The sequence below is a fragment of the Myotis myotis genome, unplaced genomic scaffold (genome assembly GCF_014108235.1).
Source record: "Myotis myotis isolate mMyoMyo1 unplaced genomic scaffold, mMyoMyo1.p scaffold_m19_p_11, whole genome shotgun sequence".
Classification (NCBI taxonomy): domain Eukaryota; kingdom Metazoa; phylum Chordata; class Mammalia; order Chiroptera; family Vespertilionidae; genus Myotis; species Myotis myotis.
In genome coordinates, this window is record NW_023416315.1 from 61,348,391 (window position 1) to 61,357,666 (window position 9,276).

A 9,276-nucleotide genomic window follows, 5' to 3' on the forward strand; every position below is an offset into this window, starting at 1 on the left:
CAGATGTGGGGAAATGTGTTTATATGTTCAAATAAACTTGAGAAGTTACAATAAAGAGGTTCAGAGGGGTGAGCAGTTGTTCGTATGGAAAAGGACATGCAGGTTATGATTATTACAACGACTTTATTAACGCTGTGTTTCGCATACTCACAACTGTAAACCTGCTTTTGCCAATCCCTGTATATGAACAGGTTATTTTCTTCACCAGTTATGCTTCTGAACATCTTTCTCATGACATGATCTTTATGTTTGCTAAATCACTACTGTCCACTGGCCAAATCCAACCCACCCCATATTTCTGTATGGCCTAAGAGCTAAGAATGATTTTCAAATTTTTAAGTAGCTAAAAAAGATCAAAAGAAGACTAATATTTCAGACATGTGAGAGATACATGAAATGCAAGTCTCGGTGCCCATAAATAAAGTTTTAATTGGAACACAGCCATGCTCATTCATTTACTCGTTGTCTGTGACTGCTTTCACACTACAGTGGCAGAGTTGAGTAGCTGGGCCACAAAGCCTAAAAAATTTCCCATCTGGCCCTTTCCAGAAAACTTCTGCTAACCCTTGCTCTAACTACATAATACAGGATGTCATAACATGTTCAATATTGTTTAAATGACAGCTATTATTTTAGTTTCGAATTCAAGGACACGGCACCAAATGGTCATGACATCTCTGTGGCTATGCAGGTTTCCATGTTCTCAGGACAGAATAGAAACCTTTCCTCCTTTGGAATCCTGTCCATTCTCTCCTAATAGCTCCTTTCTGCAGAAACAGTAACAGATTGAGAAGCTGGAGGTTTCTCTAAGAGGCGATACCTCTCTTCCTGCCAAGCGTCATCCTTTCCTTTGATGGGAAGCTAGGGCAGGGCATCCTGGTGAGGGGTTACAGTTATTACAGAACTGTAGTGGCACCAGAATGGATCCTCCAGGCTCCATCAATTGATTCAAGCTGGTAGGATAGAGTCAGATAGACGAGAAAAGCCAATTGCCCTTTTTGTCATCACTCAGAACCTAAATAAAGACAAAAATGACTCAGAATGACCAGGTGAAAGCGACTCATCAAGATGTTTCGGGGGGCATTTAACATCGCAACGATATGGCACTGTGAGAGCTCAATCAGTGTGTCGGCACAGAGTAAAATTGGGGAGCAGAACCTCCCTGCTTTTCTAAGATCAGGTTTGGTTTGCAGCAAAGTTCAAGGGAATATGTCTTACTTATTTATTTTTTGAGGCCCAAAGGTGCATTCTGCTATCTTTCAGTATCTCTGCCTGTCTGTCTCTCGGTGTCATTGTCTCTCTTTTCAATTTAATGAAGTTTTAGTGATTATTTATTATGTGTGAGACACAGGGCAAGCCCCGAGGATACAAAAATAAATAAAATAATCCCAACTCTCGGGGAGCTTAGGGTTTATGAGAGAAACAAGTTATAATGACCTTCTTGGACATTTTGGCAACATTTAACATGATCCTCTTTAACGTAGTCTTCTCTTGGTTTCATTGGCCCGTAATTTCCTGGTTTTATTTTTCTGGTTTCTGATTCTCAGTCTCCATTGCCAGCTCTTTCCTTTTATCCAATCCCTAAATGAGCAGAGCTTAGTCCAGAGCCTTTTATTCTTTTGATTCTATCTTCCCTCTTTAAGCAATCTTATCCCAAATTTATACACCCAGTTCCAGCAGCTCTTCTGGTTTTAGGCCTGTATCATAGGCCTGCAGTAGACATCACCACTTCCTGTTTGCCAGGCTGGGAAGAGGGTGAACATCGTCAATAGGAGTGAAAGTTGGTACAACCTCTGTGGAAGGCAATCCGGCAGTATGCATCACATTTTTAAATGCACAAAGCCTTTGACCTAGCAATTCTACTTTTATATATTTATCCAATAGGTACATTCACACATGTATTGAAGGATGACTCTTTTAGGCTCTTCACTGACAGATCTTAGAAGAGTCATCCTGGGAATTCTGTTATTGTCTCAGGATTCTCCATCTTGGTGATTGACACCTGTACTCATGCCTCTGATCTAGGAGGAATTCTTAAGTAAACCATGACACGACCTCCCTCTCCATTTAAATGGACAAGTTTTTAAAAATAACTCTTAACACTGATCAGTTCTCTTCCTGTACATGCTACCACCCTAGTCCGAGAAACCAGCATCTCTGACTTGAGTTGCTGAAATACCTTCTCAGCTGGTCTCCCCACATCTGCTCTTGCCCTGCTCTATTTTCCCTTCTCACAGATGTTTCTCAGGCCAAGAAAAAAAAAAGGTAATAGTCTTTAAAAAGAAATACAATACTAGGAAAATACATGTTGTTCTTCATCTTTTTTAAAAAAATGTATATTTTATTGATTTTTTACAGAGAGGAAGGGAGAGAGATAGAGAGTTAGAAACATCGATGAGAGAGAAACATCGATCACCTGCCTCCTGCACACCCTCCACTGGAGATGTGCCCGCAACCAAGGTACATGCCCTTGACCGGAATCGAACCCGGGACCTTTCAGTCTGCAGGCCAACGCTCTATCCACTGAGCCAAACCGTTTAGGGCATTCATCTTTTTTTTAAATGTAGCAATGTATCATGAAGATCTTTTCAGATCAGTACACTAAACCACTTCACAATTTTTAAACAGCTGCCTACCTTTCACTTATATAACTGTACCCTAATTTATTTAACCACATCTCTACTGATAGACTTAAAACCCTAAAGACATTACATCTTTAGCATAAGTAGTCAGTGAAGACCCTAGAAGAGTCATCCTTCAATAGATGTGTGAATGTATCTATTGGATAAATATATAAAAGTGGAATTGCTAGGTCAAAGGCTTGTACATTTAAAATTTTGATAAATACTGCTAGGTTGCCCTCCATAAAGGTTTCACTCCTACTGACAATGTTCACCCTCTTCCCAGCCTGGCAAACAAAGTATGCTATTAAACTTTTTTGTTGTTGTTAATTCTCACTTGAGGATATTTTTTTCTATTGCTTTTTCGAGAGAGTAGAAGGAAGGGAGGGAGAGAAACATCGATGTGAGAGAGAAACATCAACTGGTTGCCTCCTGCACGTGCCCAGAGCCTCTAACAGGGTCAAGAAGCAAACCTACAACTCAGGTATGTGTCCTTCACTAGGATTCGAACCCATGACTCTTCAAGTGTGCAGGCCGATGGTCTAACCACCGAGCAACACTGGCCAAGGAGCTACTAAACTTTTTATTTGTGCCAACCTGATATGTAAAATACACATCTCATTGCATTGTAATTTGTATATCTGTTGTTATGAGAAAGGGTGAGCTTTTTTACATATTTAACAGATCCATTTGTATTTCCTTAACTATAATCTGTCAAACTCTTTGCCCAATCTCCCAAGGTTTTCACTGCTTTTCTTATTAATTTGTAGGAGTGTTTTGATTTTGTCTTAAGTAATCTAATATCTACGTTCTTTCAGGTATCCTGATTTTTTTTTTAAGTCACAACTTAGCCATTTTTCCCTAATAAAAAAAAAAATCATCAAATGTTAACTCTATTACAGGGGAGCTCACATGAAATGTTCACGTGCAGAGGTTATAAATTGCTTTGCAGAAGTCCTGATTTCCTGATAATAGCTTGACAAGACTGCCTAATACCTATCGCTATACTATTTAATTTTTCTAATAGCCCTGTGATGTACATATTATTATTAATCACAATGTGAACCTCAGAGAATACGAATGCCCAATGTCACACAGCTAGTAACTCTCCCACTCCTGGAATCTTACAAGCCTAGTAATCCATCATCACTGGCCGTCCCTCAACCACACCAGGCTCTGATCCTTCATGCCTCTCATTTCTAATAATCAATGTCTCCTCTCTTTTTCCTTCTATAAACATCCAATGAACATTTTTAAGTGCCTAATATGTGCCAGAAATCCTCTTAGGGTTCAAACAATAAAAACAAATAGTAATAAAGTTTTACTACTCTGAAAAAAATACATGGGATGGTTGGGAAGGTAGACAGAGAAGGATACGTTAGTAAGGGCAGCCAGGACAGGCCTCTTTGAGGAGGTGACATTTAAGCAGAGATTAGAATGATCAAAAGACTATTCCAGGAAAAAGGAAATATCTGGGGTGAGTCCTTTAAAACAAGAGCAAATCCAATGTGATTGAGGAGTATCCAAAAGGCCAGTGTGATTGGAGTGGGGGGACAGACTGAAGAGGTAGTCTGGGATGCCACATAGGGCCAGCAAAGGAGTCTGGACTTCATTCCAAGTGCAATCAGAAGACATGGAGGGATTGTAAAAAGAGAAGAAATAAGATCTGATTTATGTTTTATGCTTTATGTCACTCTGGCTGTGCTGGGGAGTGTAGGAGCAAGAGTGGAAGCAAGAAAACCAAATAAAATGCTATTACAGAAGCCCAGAAGATGGTTCTTCTATTAGGGTGGTAGCAGTAGAGATAGAAATAGATAGATTGTGAAAGTGTTTTGGAGGGAGGGTTGAGCTGAATTCCTCATGGATTGGATGTGAGGACTGAGGAAAAGAGAAGAATCCTGTACATGTGTTTTTCAACTTGAGCAATTGGTGGATGGTGATGCCATTTAATTTGAAGGAGAGGGCTTCACAGAATAAAATGTTTGGTATTGCTGTATTATTTCCTTCTTTCCCTATGCAGCCTTAACAGACCATGCTTTCATTCTCTTCCCAATACCTTTATTTCCCCCTTCTACTTGCCCTTCAGTCCATCTTATCCAGAAGAACTTCCTCTATCCACCTCCGCTCCTCCTCAATCCACTGCAATCTGGTTACTACCCCAATAAATTCCTTCTTGCCAAACGCAACAATGACCTCCTTGTTACTAAGTCCGAGGACTTTCAGTCCTCATTTTTCTTGACCTTTCTCTAGCATTTAATACTGTTGCCAATTCCTCCCTTGGCTTCTCTGAAACTACTTGTTCCTGGTCCTGCTACCTCTCTGGATGTTCTTCCTTTGTATGCTTGTTTTCCCACCTTTGAAATGTTGTAATTTCCATAAGTTTCCAGAGTAGTTCCTCTTCTCTTTTCATGCTATACCTTTTCTGTTGGCTATGCCATCTACTTTCATAAACCATCACATTATCACATTCTGATGATTCCGGCATAGATCTCTCTCCTGAGTTCTAGACTTCCTTATTCAATTACATACTAGAAGACGTCACTTTGATAGCCCACGGACACTTCAAACTCAACATGTTTCAAATTAAACTCATTACCTTCCCTCCTAAACCTATGTTTCCTCCTGAAGTCTCCATCTCGGCAAAAGGTACCACTCTTCTGCCATTTACCTAAGTCATAAATCTACTTCTATGCCTAATCCTGCAGATAAAATCAATAATAAAATTCAGTTGGTTCTATTATCCTAAATATGTCTTGAATCCTTCTGCTCTCTCCATTTCCATTCTTGCTGCCTTAGGTTAGATCTCCATCATTTGCTGCCTCTAATGCTAATGTCCTAACCAGTTTGTTTGTTTTACAGTGTTACTCACGCTAATAAATTCTTCAAACTGTAATGATCTTTCTAAAATGGACATACTCCTTAAAATTCATCAGTGGTTCTCCATCAGCCTTAGGATAAATTGAAGCTTCTCAGGAAGACATACAAGACCTTACTGATCTTTCTAGGCGTATCCTTCAGAACTCCTGACGTGCATCCACACAATGTATTAACTGAGCATCTACTGCTTTCCTGGGCACTGTCCTTCCCTCCCAACTCTCTGGGTAACCTTTTCACCTCCAGGACTTCACACATTGTACTTTTTTTTTTTTTTTTTAACTTGGAATGCATTTCTCTTTAACTTGCCCACTTGTTTGTATTACTTCTACTTATCTTTCAGAACTCCTCTTCATCTTCTATGGTTAGGGACCTTGACTATGGCCAGCCATGGTTGGGTACCCCTCTGAGCTCTCTTGTTGATATCATCTCACTGTGTGTGATCAACTGTGTACTTATCTGTCTCCTCATTATACTATAAGTTCCTTTGAAGCAGACTATCTTATTTGTCTTTGTATTCCCAGTGTCTAGCATAGTACCTGACACAGAGCAGGCACTCAGTAATGAATAAATCAAATGGCAGAGTGAGGTTTCAAAGTTGGGTTTTTTCTCTCTGGCACAAGTCTCACATTTCTTCATGCTGCTTCTTAATATCTTGAATCTGAAAATTTCAAAAATCTGTGCTAGGTATATTTTTGCCGATCAGTATTTAAAATACAGGTAAACAGGTATTAGCTCCATGAGGATTCAGTTGATTATTTCTTGTGTAGCTCTTTTTCATCATTCCACTGTTTTGCTCATTCAAGTATTTTGGGTTAACTAAATCTAACGTGACTTAAAGCCCTTATATCCTTTCTGTTGCTGCTACAACATCACTACACAAGCAGAGTAAGTACATTGAGAGTAAGATCAATTTCATTTGATTGTCTGAAAACTGACAATGATGTATCAACAGCAACTCATTTCCCATTACAATGTCCTCCAAGGTCACTATGGGTAGGTATTACAGTTTCAGTGTCACAATGTAACATGGCAAAATCCAGCTAAAATCGAAATTCAATATAATCACAGAATTTTGTAAATGGAAGGAAGCTTAGACATCTTTGAGTCCAGTACTGTCGTTAAACTTCCATGAGGAAATTGACAGAAGAAAGGCCTGGACTGGCTCACCCAAGGTCCTCTGGTCTATAGAAATGGGAGCAAATTTCCCAACTTTCAGTCAGCTGACCTTCCCTCAATGCCAAATACATCTTATATTTTCCATCTAAACAAATTATCTACATCAGGACCCACCAAACTGTTTACATGGTGCTTATCTTTATGATATTGCTTTTGTGATATCCTTGTTATAAAGAGGAAGGAACTGGGGGGAAAAGCAAGGGACACAGGGGATTGGTAAGAGACAAACAGTCCTCAGAGTGATGGGCTCCAATTTGTCGTGTAGCCTTGTGATCACACGGTGTTCTCTGAGCCCCAGTGCTAACCCTGTGCTCCCGGGGCCTGGATTCCACTCAATTCTGTGCCTTATTTGGCCTAAATGAGTTCCCCAGCTTCAATGTGTATTTTTTTGGGCTTCATTTTAGAAATATCATCCTAAATCTACTCTCTACTTGAGTTTGTTTTACTTCTAATGCTGAGGAATGAAGATTCTGGATAAAAGAAAATAAAGATGACGGGTTTTCCTAGGACCCAGGCTTTCCATTTCAAGAATGGGTTCCTCAAATGGCAAACGGGGCAGTCTACTTTATTCCTCAAATGATGACATGTTCCACGCAAATTAGTATTTAATTGGACTAATTTGTTTTCACAGAAAGCACGAATTTCTTTCCAAGATGATCAGTTTGATAATGTTTTACCAGCTAGTGCTGGGAGACCAAATATAGACCAGTTCTGAGAAACAGGAAGTGAACCTGACTGGTCTAGTCTGCTGTCCCTGGCAGTGACGCAAATACAGAAATCAAATTAGGAAAACAAGATACGTGGGTGTGAGGCCATCGACGATCATGCAGGATGCTACAACACAGGCAGGAACGCTTCTAACCAAACGCCATTCATTATAATAACACCCTGAGAAATGTGACTTGCACAGAACACGCCGGTGATTGGAAAGCAGGAGCCCGAGTTCCCTAGCAACAGCATGTGCTTCGGAGACGGTCATTAGCCTTTCCGTGAATCCCACCAACCCCTTACTTTTCTAAACATATGACTGGCATTTAAAAAAAAAAAAAAAGATGTTTCAGAAAACACTTTAAAATCTCCAGGAGTGAATGGAAAGGAATAATAATAATAATAATAATAATAATAAAAGGTTTTCCTGAGAACTGCACTCAGGTAAAAGCAATAATGTCCATATGTGCCCAGCCTGTCCCTACATCCACTGCTCTCAGTTCTGTGTTTCTGAAGCCCCTCTGGTAAAGGGCAGTGGAGGTGAAATTGTTCAGCGGTGAAGGCCGTCCCCTCATCATGGTCGGACAGCGCGTGAGTAGTGGGGTCGGCAGCTTGTGTGGGGCGGAGGCCGATGGGGATGGAGGCGAGGGAACATAAGCGCACAGTCTTGTTCTCCTTTCAACAGGACAAATGACTCTGGTTGCAGGAGGGTGGTGCGGGGAGCGAAGCTCTTCTTCCTATCGATTGTTTAATTGCTCCAGTGGCTGTTTGTCTGAGGCCGCTGGCCAAGAGCATTATTATTTTCGTGGCTAAAGTGAGGTTGGGCAGGTTTCCATACCGTTCCCTACTTTTAAACAGGTCAGCTCCTCGCGCTCAGCCAGGCTGTAGGAATAGGGTGCATGTTGACTTTGACTACTCAGTTCTCCCCTGAAGAACCAGTGCTGGTGGGATGGTGGGTCTCAAACCCTGAATGATCGCCTCTAGCTCTGTCCTGGGTTGGGGACGCACAACTCCTCTGGAGCCTGAGTCAACTGCGGGCCGTTATTCGAGTGGTAATTATGGCTGCGTTTTCCTGGTCACCCTTACTCTGGCCTAGGTCCCTCTCAGCTGGCCACTGGGCTCCTTCGGTTTGGCCCGGGTGACTCCTAGTTCTCCCCACCTCCCCGCCTAACCCCCCTGCGCGCTCCCTTCCCAAGGCGACCACCTGCGCCGCCCCACTTACCATCTGCCCGCGGGGAGGGCCCCCCGAGGTAGCGGAGCCCTCCCTGCTCCGGGGAGGCTCGGGGGAGCTCGGTGTTAGCCTCCAGCCCTTCGCTACCGGAGAGATCAGGTTCCTCCCCTCCTCCCCCTCCAGCGCCGGCCGCCCTCTTCTTGCATGACACAGCAGAACCGCAGCTGCTGCAGCGAGTCCCAACCATCCGCCCAGGAAGCGCCGCAACCCGGGCTCCGGAGGGGCGGAGGGGGGCGAGGCGGGGAGCCACCGCCAAGGGGGTTCTTGCCCCCACTTTGCGCCACGCACTCTTTCCCAGCCCAGGGGCACGGACACCAAATGTGGCTAAAGCCGACCAGGCCGAGCTGTTGAGGAATGCAGGGGTTTGGCGGCAGAAAGGATGGGACCAGAGAGGCGGGGGTGTGAAGGAGACCCCAGGAGGGGCAGGGCTTTGCAGGCAGAGAAGGGGAAGAAGAGGCCAAGAAGTCAAAGGCCAGGCTCTGAAGGAGAATAAAGGAGGTCAAAGAGAGGTAAGGAGGTAGAGTTGCTGAGAAAGGAGACCGAGCTGGAAGGGGGGGTGGGGGGGAGGGGGTTGGGGAAGGTTGGGGGTGGGGGGAGGCTGGGAGGGGAGGGAGCTGCAGGGGAAGGAGGACTGGGAGGGAGTATTTGGGGAGGCCTGAGCCA

General features: G+C 43.0%; 1 protein-coding gene across 1 annotated transcript in view; it reads right to left on the bottom strand.

Annotated features, from left to right (window-relative positions):
- The window catches only part of MKLN1 (muskelin 1), a 319,909-nt gene extending 311,195 nt beyond the window's left edge, over nucleotides 1-8,714 (bottom strand). Inside the window, exon 1 of the mRNA XM_036328666.1 lies at nucleotides 8,605-8,714. The gene's annotated coding sequence lies outside the window, so the exon portion shown is untranslated. The remainder of the gene's footprint in view (nucleotides 1-8,604) is intronic.
- Nucleotides 8,715-9,276: the final 562 nt, after the last annotated feature.